An 11,882-nucleotide genomic window follows, 5' to 3' on the forward strand; every position below is an offset into this window, starting at 1 on the left:
TGCATCAAAACAAAGGAAAAAATCATTTTTACTTGATGTTAATCGGTTACCATATATTGGTTAATCAATTAACCTACTTCCAGTAGCCAAAAAAGACCATTCTATGTGATGTTAATCGGTTAACATATATTGGTTATTCGATTAACCTGCTTCCAATAGCCAAAAAAGACCATTATGCATGATGTTAATCGGTTACCATATATTGGTTAATTGATTAACCTGGGGCAGTGAGCTAAAATGCTGCATTTTTTCAAGAACAAAACTTCATTCTTGCAGGTCGGTGAATTTTTAGCCTTGCTTATTTTGTGAGTTCTGGATACCACAATGTAGCTTATGTAGTGGATAATCAAAGCCCCAAGGTTTGATGGTATAATTCTCCTCCATCCCCATTTAATTTCAGATTTTGTGCTTAGGGTTCTTGACTTTAATGGCTCAATTTCCAGAATTGATTAACTTATAGTTATAATAGATGAGAGATTAGGATAGAAGAGGTTGCGAGGAGTAGGAAAATAATGTTTTTTTTTATTCCGGCCAACTCCGCCTCCTCCGGTGCGGTGGTGCCAGAGCTCCGGTGATGGTTCCCTTTTGACATGAAAAATTGAATTTAATGCATAGAGATGATGAATCGTTGTTGCTAAATTTTTCTCTCATTTCCTTTGCAAATTTTTTTGGGCTTAGCCATTAAGCCCAATATTTTGCTTTCCACATCCCTGTTTTGCTTAGCAATATACTTGTTGCACCGAACTACATTTCTTTGTATTTGGGCTTATTTTGTTGGGCCCAAATCCTCTATTGCTGAATTTTACACTCTATGTTCAAGTTCTCCACCTCTATCCAGTCTTATTTATTGGTTTTAATTGCTTTCTTGATCAATTGATTCCTTTTTTCCTTATTAATTATGGATAATTATGAGCTAAATTAGGATTGACATGTTCATAATCTTGTAGAATTTAATTAGATTTTGATCGGAATTTAATTAAGATTAATTGTTGGAATAATTAATTTTAATTCTAGTTTAATTCCTTAATTGTTTCTATGAATTTGACCATTATAACCCTAGGATTTTAGTAGTAAAATTCATGTTCCCTTAGGATTAGTAATAAAATTAGATTAACTAACAATTTCAGTCAAGTTAATTTTCATAAGATAGTTGATTAATTTGCCTTTAATCTTGGCATGATCCCTTAATTCAGGGCTTTAATTAGATTTGTCTGACTTTTATCATAGTGGATTAATTAAATAGGGCTTACTATTGTACATAGCTAAACTAATATTTTAATCCATATGATTAGTGTTGACCAAAGGACACTTTGGCCAACCAAATCCTTTGTATAAGGTTGTCATTCCCCAAGCCTATTCAAGTGATCAAAAGACTCTTGATCACTTGATATGGTAAGTTCATTGTGCTCAAGCTATCGTGGATATGCTGAATCTCATGAGCTCAAGACCTCAAGGTTCAAGAGCGAGATCAAGGCTTCAAGTCAATATTAGTCAAGCATAGCTAGCAAAGTGCACTACTTCTCAAGCACAACAAAGGTATCAACACTTGACAAGTGCGTTTCAAATTGTAAGCAATGAGCCTTAAGTAATAAGGAATGATGAGACGGAGTTTCTCCTATCCTTGTCTAGAATGGCTTTGCGTACGGGGCGTAGGCCCTAGCTACTCAAAGCATTCATCTTCATTCATAGACTTAGAACAAATCGTATCAAACAATTGTCAAGTATTCACAATACAACAAACAATGGGGCATCATCAAGATCAATAATCAGAATCCTCTAACAACATTTGTCAATTATGATAAAGGTTACAGGCTATGAGCCTTAAGTAATAAGGAATGATGAAACAGAGTTTCTCCTATCCTTGTCTAAAGTGACTTTGCGTATAGGGCGTAGGCCCTAGGTATTCAAAGCACTCGCCCTTGTTCATAGACTTTAGTGCAATTTGAAATCATGCAATTGACAAGTCTTCAAGCAAGTATCAAGCTTTCAACACTTCAATAGTGGAGTATCTTTTGCTATTGGATATACATTCCTCGCCTTGAGAGGTGGTAAACCTTGGAAATTCAATTTCCTTGCCCTGTAAGGTGATAAACCTTGGCAGTCCAATTCAAATCTTTGCCTTGAGAGTCATGGACTCTGGCATATGTTCCTCGCCATGTGAGGTGATAAACCTTGGCTATTCAATTTGTATCTTTTCCTTGAGAGTCATGGACTCTGGCATATGTTCCTCTCCCTGTGAAGTGATAAACCTTGGTTATTCGATTCAGGTTCTTTGCTCTGAGAGTCATTGACTCTGACATAAGTTTCTCTTTATCTTAAGAGGTGTTAAACCTTGACTATTCGATTCAGTTCTTTGCTCTGAGAGTCTTAGACTCTGGCATCTGTTTCTCTCCGCCCTGTAAGGTGATAAACCTTGGCAATTCAATTCCTTGGCATCATCAGTTTTAAACTCTGGTAGCAGTACCTTGCATAGAAGGTGATAAACCTTGACACTTCTTTATCAGCCTAGAAGGGTAGTGTACCCTGGAAAATCAATCTCGTTCCCTTTTGTTTCAGGCATAGTAGGTTGAACTACGATTGCTCTGATTTTCTTATTTCACGATAAGAATACATAGGCACGAGGGTTCGAATCCTCCACAAGCATTCTCATTTATTCTTACTACCTTAGGGCATTCTTCCATCCATCTCCATGAATCATTAATCACGATCTACATTCATATTCTACATTCGTTCACTTCATGTGATCTACCCTATTCTTTAAGCCAAATACTATATCCCTTTGAGCTCCATCTTGTACCTCTTTGTGAACCAAGAGTTGTTTATGCTATGAAACCAAACATTTAATTCCTTTGTTTTCGATTGTTCCAATACAGTGATATCGTGTTGTGAGTTATCACTTGTTGGTTCATACCAGTTTTACGCTTGGGTTCTTTTCACCCCTTGTTGGAGTTCAAATAACACAATCCTTTGGTTTAGACCATATTGTTATCACACTTCTTTTCACCACCACCACTAGTTCTTTGAACTACGGAGCTCTGAATTTCTCATTTCACTATGAGAATATGTAGGCATGATGGCCCCAATCCTCACCGAGCACTTTATCTATTTGTTTCTTTTCCCCTATTCCTTTCGTGAGTAATATTTAGATATAACTCCTATTTGAGCGAGAACAATCAAAAAGGTTCTCGTGGAGTACCATCATATCTCTTTCCCCTGGGTTTTATCGATGTTTTCCTTTTCCTTCGAGATTAAATAAAGTTCGATGGTGACTCTATTGTATGTTCGAGTGTGTGATACATTCGGGTATATTTCCGCTAGCTTTAGTTGTTGACTCTGCTGGGGAATTTGCTTCTTGGGGAATTTCCTAGTCACTAAAAGGAGTCGAGTCAAGTTTTGGTTATTTTTGCTTGTTATAGGTGTTTGCCTTCGCGCTTTACTCGCTTTATCATTATAATCATTTGCTTTATATTATATATTATGGATATCATCTGTTATACTCTCTGTTGGGTTGGGATAGATTACATGAGAGAAAAGCTCTATACCCGAGCTTGAGTACATACACAGGATATCAATGTGGCTAGAGTCGTGTTTGGCCTTCGTGGAGTTATTCTGTGATCATGGTTGGCATGAGACGTCACACCTAGATTAGATCCTTTTAAGAGCATCATTGTCCGACGAGTCAGTTGTCTAAGGAAATGGTATCTTAAAATGGGTCATTGACTCTAGAAACCTTTTTAGGTTGCCTTTTAGGATAGTACATACCTGTGAGGGGGATATGGATTTTTCTACAAGAAACCATAGAATCTACATACCTTTATCATCATGGACGTCAGACCTTTGATCCTGCATCAGGTAGTATACACAGATTATCTAGATTATTGGTGTTGTTAACCTATGTTGTTGCATTGATGTACATATGTCAGAGCTTGGAACTTGGCTTGTTATACCATCAAGGCTTTGAATCTATGGATGCTGCATAATTATTTTCATTCCATCTCCAACATATGCATTCATTCATTTGCATTACATACATGTTAACCAAAAACTCAGCCTATCTATTCCTTCGTCTGAAAGACAATGATTCACCAACACCGGTCATCGAAGAATCATGAAGGAGAGTAAGAACATTGATAGAGATGACATGCCCAAATCAGGTTGTGATTGATGAGCAAGCTGAAGAAAGTTTGAAGAAAGATAACAAACAGAAGATGGTTGCAAGAATTCTACCACTTCTTCCTCAAGAACAATGTTTTCTACCACATCAGAGGCATGCTCAAAGCAATAAAAAACTGAAGCAGAAGCAAATCAGCAAAGGAAACAACGATTAAGAAAGGAGACGTCCTTGTTATGATCTGATTCCCATGTCTTATTCATATGTTCTACCTATACTGGTTAATGTTGGGGAAATTGTACCTAAACAGATCGAACCTGCTAAGATTTCCTTTAGCCTTAAGCATGACCCTCATGCTGTAATACCCCGAATTTAATTAATTAATTAATTTGAATTATTTAGATTTTTATATGATTAATGGGTGTTTTAAATTAATTGTGTATGATTGTGGGGGTAGGTATCCTTGAAATAGAAGTATGGAGGGAGTAAGAGTTTGGTATAGTTGTTGATAATTAATTAGAATTTTAATTAGTGATTGAAATAAATAGTGTTTTATTCAAATTAAATAAATAAATAAAATAACTAGAATATGAGCATCTTAATTAAATAATGATACTTAGTTATTTTACTTATTTAATGGGGATAATGAGAATTTTTAATAATTAACCTATAACTATTTTATTTAATTGGTTGGAATAAAATAGAAGAGTAGAAATAGTATGGAGAAAGAGAAGAATATTATTAGTATTATTTTATTAAGAGAAAATTAGAGCCAATGGGGGTATGATGGTAAATAAGATGATAAGTGAGGGCAATGGTGAAAATACCTAAATAAGGGGGGATTAAGTTAATGATAAAAAGGTTATTAAGAGAGTTTGGAGGATTTTACGTAAAATAGAATTTTCTAGTGAGAAGAGGCAAGGGTTAGGGCTAAAGGAAAACTCCATTGTTAAAGCTTGAAGTATGCATCTTATTGGAAAATCTAAGGTAAGGGTGAAAACTTGTTCCAATAGTAAATGATATGATAGAAGGATAGAATGGAGGAACCCTTAACCTCCTTAGGATTGAGTGTTTTGATTCATAATTTTGAATTGGATGCTATGATGATTATACAATGAATTTCATATGTCTTATATGTGTGTAGTTTTCTATTTTGATGATTGAACTTATATTCACCATTGTTGCAATTTTGAAGGTTTTAGGCATAATCTTGAAACAATGATTAGATGATTTAATTATGTTAAAACTGTAAATTAATCTTAGATAATTATAGTATTGCATCAGTTGTATCGATGAAAAACGCAGAAAATTCTGCATTCTGTCCGTCACAATCCCGAGCCTTTTATTGTGTTTTTCGGTCGAAATCGTTTTGGTCATAACTTTTGATCCGTAAGTCCAAATCGAGTGCCGTTTGAAGCGTTGGATATATGAAACAGAGCTCTATAAATTTGTTTCAGGAATAAAATAATTTTGGAGATTATTTTATTGACGTTTTTGGGGTTGAAGAAGATGAAAATTATGTTGGAAAATTTAATAAACAACAACTTTTTAGTAACGCCTTCGTGCACGGTTTTGATCATAACTTTTAACTCGTGAATCATTTTGGGTTGGGGTTTAAAGTATTAGAAAGGTAACTCTAATAGATATAGTGTGATGGTGATAAGTGAATTGATTGAGTATTATTCCTATACCTATTATATTGGTGAAGTTTTTGTTCTTACGTTCGGTTAATGAATTGTTGACACATCCCGACGATTTTGGTCATAACTTTCATTTCATAAGTCCGATTTTGATGGAGTTTTGAAGCGTTAGAAAGCTCATGCTCATACCTAAAATATGGTAGTGATTGTTAATATGTTTTAATAATATTCATATGCCTACTGTATTGATAAATATATTGGTTTATACGTTTGGTTGATGAATCATTGCATTATTGTAATATCATTGTGTGATAATTATGTTGTTATGTTGATGATGTTAAGATGTTGATGAGTTGTTTCTATTTGTTGATATTATTCATGTGGTAACATGAATTGGTTATTGCATGATGAATGGTGTGATGCATAAATGATGAGATGTGTATGGGGATCCTTTAAGTGAACCTTATTTTGTTAATGCATGTTATTTGAGAGTCATGCATCTTGGTGTACGGGCTTCGGTCCAATTTTGGTGAGCCTCAATTCTATGGTGATGGATCGGGTGCGAGTAGCTAATTCTTATTATGAGGGATTAGTGAAGCGTTACATATGTTGATGGTAACGATTTTTGGTGAGCCTCAATCCCATGGTGATGGATCGGGTGCGAGTAGCTAATTCCTATTATGGGGGATTAGTGAAGCGTTGCCTATGGTGATGGTAGCGATTTTGGTGTGCTCCGGTTCCAAGAGGGAATCGATCCTATGGTGGAGATCATGGAGTGAGATGAACCTGAGTGTTCATTTTGGCACCATGTGCATGTTGAGTCGGTGTTGAATACATTGCATAAGTGTTGCATTTGTATTGATTGTTATTGATGTGTTGTTGGGTGAGATGTTGTTGCGTATGATGTTAATGATAAATGAGATGTGGTTTTGTATGATGGTGATGATAATTGAGAAGTTTTCATGTATGATGTTGATTATGATTTGGATGTAAGAATGTGATATATTGTTGTGCATGATTGTGTAGATGTTATACTCTATTCTTCATTCTATATCATTATTATTGAAATGATTTCTCACCCCTTCTGTTTGAATGTTGCCTTTACATGGGCATCGTGCAGATACTCAAGAGTAGTATTGCTGAAGTAAGTGGAAGGTAGCTCTTGGAATACTTCTTTATTTTGTCGCTTTTACTAGTGGTACCTTGCTCTGATCATGTAACATCGGGTTGGGTTAATCGCTTACTTTATTCCTTATGTTGATCATGTTGAAGTCATAAGACTAATTTTGTTGTTGAGAATTCTTAAGATGTTGAGTTGATTTATTACAACTCTCTTATTTTGTTATTGCAATTGAAGTTGAGACTAGATGTTATTACTTGCTTTATCTTCCATAGTTGTGATGATAATTCCGCTACGATGATACTTTAAAATGGAAGTGAGCATGCAGTGACAAGTTATCAATGTCTTATTTTGTGAATATATAATACCTATCAGATGAGAAGGATGTCGTGTAAACATCCCAGGTATGATTCAGATAAGTAGGATGTCGTGTAAACATCCTTATAACAAATGTGTGTATTGAAATTTACTGTTGAAACCCGTGTTACGGAGCAGGTCATGTGTGTTATGAATGTGTGACACCCTACATCGTTTTATTTTATATTTAATTTATGCGATAAATTATGTGTTGGGTTTAGGGCGTTACATTAGTGGTATCAGAGCAGGTCGGTCCGTCCGGCCAGGTTGTTTAATTATGTTTGTTCCCTAGTATGCGATATGTGTGTGAGAACACTGTCAATGCTTGTTTTATTTTCCATTTGCAGGTTGGGAATGAAAAAAGTGGGGAAGAAGTGTATGCTTATCTTGGATGTTCCAACTGTATCGAGCTTGGACATTATGTTTTTGCATGTAAGAGTGCAATGTTGGTTAGCTAACCTGTTTTGAGAATGTCGTGCTTTTCCTGAAGTCGAAGAGAGGTTGGATTCGAGGATGGTGTTGGTTAGAAAAATGGTGTGATCATTGAGGGAATACGATCAGTTGTTCTCGTTGGTCGCTTCCTTGTGAGGGGGAAGGCGATGTTTTGGCTAGAGATGAGCCAGTGGTGTATTGAGTATCTTGATGTGTTCCCTGAGGATGTATATGGTTTGTATTTTGTTGGAATAAGTTGACGTTATTATTGGAATAAATTGGTTGAAGTTAAACCAAGTGTTTACCAATTATTTTGATAAGTTGTCACAATGTGTCGCTGATTGCAAGAGCTCAAGTGATGTTAAAGTTGTGTTGTTCCTAACATTGAAGATGTTGTGGATTCAAGATTCCTGTCTGTCGGTCAAGTTGGGAAGTCTTTAGGGAAAATGACCAGGTATGGTTAGTGTTGTTTCTCGGAGAGTAGAGAGAAGTATGATGACTAGTGTTATGCCAGTGGTGTGTGATTCTTGATGTTTTCCTAAAGATATTTGCAACTTGCCTCAAGAGCGTGAATTTGAATTTGATAGAGGTGAAGAGTTGACCTTTGTATCAGCTAAGCAAGTGAGAGAATCCGTGAAGGATATGGAACAAGTGTTTGTGATGTTAGCTTCGTTGGAAGCTAGAGGACATGGAGTTGTTCGTGATCTTCCTGGAGTGTGTGGATTTCCTAAAGTGTTTCATGAAGACATCAGTGATTTGCCTCCAGAGTGCGAAGTGGATTTTTCTATAGACTTAGTACCTGATACTAGTCCGATGTCGATGACTCCGTATAGGGTGTCTACTTTAGAGTTGGGGAATTGAAGAAGTAACTAGAAGATTTGCTTCAGAAGAAGTTTGTTTAACCAAGTGTATCTCTGTGTGGTGTGCCGGTGTCGTTAGTGAAGAAGAGGGACAATAGTATGAGGCTATGAGTGATATGATAATTGTATTGTAGGCATTGGAAGAGAACCATCTGTACGCAAAGTTTTTCCAAATGTGAGTTATGGTTAAAGAAAGTGAGTTTCCTTAATCATGTGATTCTAGCAGTGGTATAGTTGTGAATCTATTGAAGATAGATGTCGTGTTACAATGGGAGACTCTGAAGTATGCCACTGAGATTAGAAGTTTTTCTTGGATTGACTGGTTACTACAGGAAGTTCATTAAAGGTTTTTCAAATTTAGCATTGTTGCTAACTCAGTTGACTCGAAAGGGTCTAGCGTATGTTTGGGATGTGCATTGTGAAAAGAGTTTCTAGGAACTCAAGAAGAAGTTGATGGTTGCTCCAATTTTAATTTCGACGAATTGAAGTGAGTCCTTTGTTGTATATTGTGATGCTTCGAAGATGGGTCTAGAAGGTGTGTTGATGCAAAATGGTCAAGTTGTGGCTTATGCTTAGAGACAGTTGAGATTTCATGAAAGGAATTACCCTACGCATGATCTTGAGTTGACAACAGTGGTATTCATGTGGAAGATTTGGAGGCACTACCTATTTGGCTCCAAATTCGGAGTGTTCAGTGATCACAAGTGTTTGAAATATTTATTTGATGAGAAGAGTCGAATATGAGACAGGGGAGATGGCTTGAACTTTTGAAGGGTTATGATTTTAATTTGAGTTACCATCCAGCTAAAGCTAATGTTGTAGATGATGCAATAAGTAAGAAGTTTGTACACAGGTCGATTCTTATAGCTCGAGAGTCAAATGATTGAGTAATTCAAAGATATGAGTTAGTGGGTGGAGAAACTCCTAACAGTGTGAAGTTGGGTATGTTGAAGCTGATGAGTGGTATCCTTGAAGAGATCGGAGAAGGTCAGAGAACTGATTTGAGTTTGATAGATCGTCTCACATTAATCGACCAAGGTAATGGATGTGATTTTCGAGTTGATGAAAATGGTGTGATGATGTTCAGAGACAGAGTTTGTGTTTCTGATGTACCTGAATTTAATAGGAGTATTCTTGAGGAGGGTCACAAAAGTGGATTGAGTATTCATCTTGATTCTACGAATATGTATCAAGATTTGAAGAAGATGTTTTGGTGGCCAAGAATAAAGAAAGAGGATGCCAAATTTGTGTATGCTTGTTTGACCTGTCATAAGTCAAAGATCGAACATCAGAAGCCGTTGGGTCTGATGCAACCATTGAATATTCCATAGTGGAAATGGGATAGTATTTTCATGGACTTTGTAACAGATTTATCGAAGACTTCAAAGGGATGCGATTCAATTTGGGTTATTGTGGATAGATTGACCAAATCGACTCATTTTGTACCGATGAGGATCAATTATTCTTTGTAGAAGCTGGATGAATTGTATATTGATAAGACTGTGAAGCTAAATGGTAATCCTTCAAGTACTATGTCAGATAGAGATATGAGGCCTATCGGATCGCTTTGTCACCGTCGCTTGTTAATCTTCATGATGTGTTTCACGTGTCTCAGTTGAGGAGATATATTTTGGATCCATCTCATGTGATCCAAATGGATGATGTGTATGTGGGAGATAATCTGACTGTTGATGTATCACCTGTGCAAATAGAGGATCGGGAAGTGAAATAGATTCATGGTAAAGAGATTGCCTTAGTGAAGGTAGTTTGGGGTGGATCAACTGGTGGGAGCATGACTTGAGAACGTGAGGAGCAGATGAAGGAGTCGTATCTGACTCTATTTTCCTCAAGTGATTTTCGAGGGTGAAAATTTCTTTGTGGGGGAGAGTTGTAACACCCCGAATTTAATTAATTAATTAATTTGAATTATTTAGATTTTTATATGATTAATTGGTGTTTTAAATTAATTGTGTATGATTGTGGGGGTAGGTATCCTTGAAATAGAAGTATGGAGGGAGTAAGAGTTTGGTATAGTTGTTGATAATTAATTAGAATTTTAATTAGTGATTGAAATAAATAGTGTTTTATTCGAATTAAGTAAATAAATAAATAAAATAACTAGAATATGAGCATCTTAATTAAATAATGATATTTAGTTATTTTACTTATTTAATGGGGATAATGAGAATTTTTAATAATTAGCCTATAACTATTTTATTTAATTGGTTGGAATAAAATAGAAGAGTAGAAATAGTATGGAGAAAAAGAATATTATTAGTATTATTTTATTAAGAGAAAATTAGAGCCAATGGGGGTATGGTGGTAAATAAGATGATAAGTGAGGGCAATGGTGGAAATTCCTAAATAAGGGGGGATTAAGTTAATGATAAAAAGGTTATTAAGAGAGTTTGGAGGATTTTAAGTAAAATACAATTTTCTGGTGAGAAGAGGCAAGAGTTAGGGCTAAAGGAAAACTCCATTGTTAAAGCTTGAAGTATGCATCTTATTGGAAAATCTAAGGTAAGGGTGAAAACTTGTTCCAATAGTAAATGATATGATAGAAGGATAGAATGGAGGAACCCTTAACCTCCTTAGGGTTGAGTATTTTGATTCATAATTTTGAATTGGATGCTATGATGATTATACGATGAATTTCATATGTTTTATATGTGTGTAGTTTTCTATTTTGATGATTGAACTTATATTCATCATTGTTGCAATTTTGAAGGTTTTAGGCATAATCTTGAAACAATGATTAGATGATTTAATTGTGTTAAAACTGTAAATTAATCTTAGATAATTATAGTATTGCATCAGTTGTAATTTCTTGAACGTTTAGCTTTTTACGGGATCGAAATCGGAGGTCCGGAAGGCCTCCAACGATGAAAGACACAGAAAATTCTGCATTCTGTCTGTCACAATCCCGAGCCTTTTATTGTGTTTTTCGGTCGAAATCGTTTTGGTCATAACTTTTGATCCGTAAGTCCAAATCGAGTGTCGTTTGAAGCGTTGGATATATGAAACAGAGGGCTATAAATTTGTTTTAGGAATAAAATAATTTTGGAGATTATTTCATTGACGTTTTTGGGGTTGAAGAAGATGAAAATTATGTTGGAAAATTTAATAAACAACAACTTTTTAGTAACGCCTTCGTGCACGGTTTTGATCATAACTTTTAATTCGTGAATCATTTTTGGTTGGGGTTTAAAGCATTAGAAAGGTAACTCTAATAGATATAGTGTGATGGTGATAAGTGAATTGATTGAGTATTATTCCTATGCCTATTGTGTTGGTGAAGTTTTTGTTCTTACGTTCGGTTAATGAATTGTTGACACATCCCGACGATTTTGGTCATAACTTTC

Source organism: Lathyrus oleraceus, chromosome 2 (genome assembly GCF_024323335.1).
Source record: "Lathyrus oleraceus cultivar Zhongwan6 chromosome 2, CAAS_Psat_ZW6_1.0, whole genome shotgun sequence".
In the NCBI taxonomy this organism is placed as follows: Eukaryota; Viridiplantae; Streptophyta; class Magnoliopsida; order Fabales; family Fabaceae; genus Lathyrus; species Lathyrus oleraceus.